Source organism: Manduca sexta, chromosome 24 (genome assembly GCF_014839805.1).
Source record: "Manduca sexta isolate Smith_Timp_Sample1 chromosome 24, JHU_Msex_v1.0, whole genome shotgun sequence".
Taxonomy (NCBI): Eukaryota; Metazoa; Arthropoda; class Insecta; order Lepidoptera; family Sphingidae; genus Manduca; species Manduca sexta.
In genome coordinates, this window is record NC_051138.1 from 2437958 (window position 1) to 2440754 (window position 2797).

The 2797-nt window shown below is 33.7% G+C and overlaps 1 long non-coding RNA gene across 1 annotated transcript; it reads right to left on the minus strand.

Annotated features, from left to right (window-relative positions):
* Positions 1-653: 653 nt before the first annotated feature.
* On the minus strand, positions 654-1577 carry LOC115446966. The gene is made up of 2 exons (XR_003938966.1): positions 1358-1577; positions 654-1000 (listed from the first exon to the last, which is right to left on the minus strand). It is a non-coding gene; the product is annotated as an uncharacterized LOC115446966 (long non-coding RNA).
* Between the last annotated feature and the right edge of the window lie 1220 nt (positions 1578-2797).

Genomic DNA, 2797 nt, shown 5'->3' on the forward strand with positions numbered 1-2797 from the left:
TATGATAAAATTTTGAATTTAACATAAAAGGAAATATTACAAGCGGAATCATTAAGTCAACGACAAAGTGTAACATACGTAAGAGTGACAGAGATGACGATCTACGAAGACGAGGTAATCCAGTTGATAGTTATATCTTTCGACAGCTAGTTTGTGATATTCACTACCGAGTATCGCTTTCTACGGCTTGTTATATTTGCTGCTGAATACTGTTTTTGCCTCCTCTACTTCCATACTATTTGTAAGGATTTGATTTCGTTATTTATAGTGCATACTCTATCGGTTCGTAGCTTCAAAAGCAATTCTAATGTTCAATGCAAGTTCGTTCAAATCTATGTTAATTTTAGCTCTGTAAACTACACATAAATTTCTGCATTTAAATTGAACTATTTTTCGGATTTTATCGCGGTTTTAATATTTTAGTTTTCTCCCGACGTTTCGAAGACTTTTCTGCCTTCATGGTCACGGCGGGGACTGAGGTGTTGTTCATCCGCAAAGTCAAAGTTACAATATCTACCTACATTTTACAATTATACAACTTATTAAATTTTAGCGATAAAATCCGAAAAATAGTTTAATTTTAATGCCTAACATTCGCGTGATCATAAGAAATCATTCCGCATTTAAATTGAAAGCATGACTGTACAAACATATTTCATTTGTCACTTTTTCTTTTTATTTCAAGAGCATGTTACTATATACTTACATTCTACACTTAATGATTTATAAATTTACCACATTTATAAACGGGAAGATACCTACTAAGTTTACAAAGTCTGACCACCTATAGGGCAGCGGTTAGTATATTTATAATATACGTTTGAAAATCAATAACAATAAGGTAATGCCTCCGCGGGGTATTGTAAGTGCCCCTCGATTGTGCGACGTACAGGCACAAAGAACTGAAGGTATTAATCTTCTATTGCTCGACAAGCTGTGGATTAGGGCCGACCCCCCGTTTGCATCCTGGTCTTCCCTGCTGAGTGACAGTGACATACGGCTGTCAAGATTGAACAACACAAACAATATTAAGTTTAAAAATAGTTCTGATTCCATACTTACACACAAACCTTGTTTTGCGCCGGTCAAAAACTATGAGGAAAGTTTGATCCCTCAACATGGAAACCTAATATCAATATTTTTTGCACAAATAGATTTATGTGGAAATCGAAATTGTAGGTTGAAAAATGATAGTTTTCTTTTTACTTATGATATTTCATTGTGATGTTTGGACTATACGACTAATATATTAATATTTAATTTGCAATATACCATACCACACAACACCCACCTAACACTCAAAATTATACATATTTTACACAAAAAATCAAAAGTTGGAAACAAAAACGATGAATACCTTGCGAAAATCCCATTCTACGCAACCATATGTCACAAAGAGTAAGGAATCAACCCTCAGCGGTCCTTCCCTGCATTCTATAAGTGATTTCTTTTATTACTAAGCACGGAAAAAACCTAATATGAAAAATCTATAGTGAAAAGTGATGTTTTACGACCACCACTTTATGGTGTCGTGAAAAATTACAATTGAATTAATGTCCTTGACGGTCATACTCGGCTATAAAGATACGTTTTATTACACCGTAAGTAAATAATGTATCAGCAATGTGGTGAGTGTAGAAACGACAAAGAAAAATAATCTTTATTATTATTTAAAAAGAAATATAAATAAAAATAAAAAGGTTTAATAGAAATGCAAAAACGCCCGCGTAATAAAGTTTTTCAGGCTAAAGTTTTCCGTTATAAAAGTAGTAGTTTCCCGGGAGCCTTTGTTCTTCCCAGGGTCTCAAACTGTTTCCATACCAAATTTCATCTTAATATGTTGGGTAGTTTTTGAGTTTAACACGTTCAGGCAGACAGATGCAGCGGGGGACTTTGTTTTATAATATATATTTTTAGAACTTTTTAAGAGGAACAATCCCGTCATACATCATTGTTGCATAACTTTAACCGTTTCCGGAGCGCACGCAACGGAAGCTCTCAAAACTAATAATTTTTCCCCGTTTTTGCAACATGTTTCATTACTGCTCCGCTCCTATTGGTCATAGCGTGATGATATATAGCCTATAGCGCTCCACAAATAAAGGGCTATCCATCACAAAAAGAATTTTTCAGTTTGGACCGGTAGTTCCTGAGATTAGCCATTACTGCTCCGCTCCTATTGGGTATAGCGTGATGATATATAGCCTATAGCACTCCACGAACAAAAGGCTATCCAACGCAAAAAGAATTTTTCAGTTTGGACCGGTAGTTCCTGAGATTAGCGCGTTCAAACAAACAAACAAACAAACAAACAAACAAACAAACAAACAAACAAACAAACTCTTCAGCTTTATATAATAGTATAGAAGTATAGATATGTCCTGTAATATGTAGGCAAATGTTTATTAAGAAAATACACAGCAGATGCAGAGCACTTTAATTATATTAAAGGTAGTTTATAGTATAACTACATAGTTATAATAATGGTTATAATACTACTAGCGTTTGCTCGTGGCTCGAAGTTTTTCCGGCAGTAAAAGTAATATCGTTCAGGAGTAATGTAGCTGCCTATTAGTGAAAAAAATGAAAATCGGTTTAGTAGTTTCTCAAATTAGCGCGTTCAAACAAATTCTTATAATATTAGAATATATATAGATAGATGTAGATATAGATGAAAATTGTCCAATTAATTTCAAATTTCATCAAAATTCGTTCAGTAATTTCGCATTTCTTCTAACTTCAAAAAATCTTATCAAACATTCGCATATATATAAGTAAGATACGATCATTTACGTCA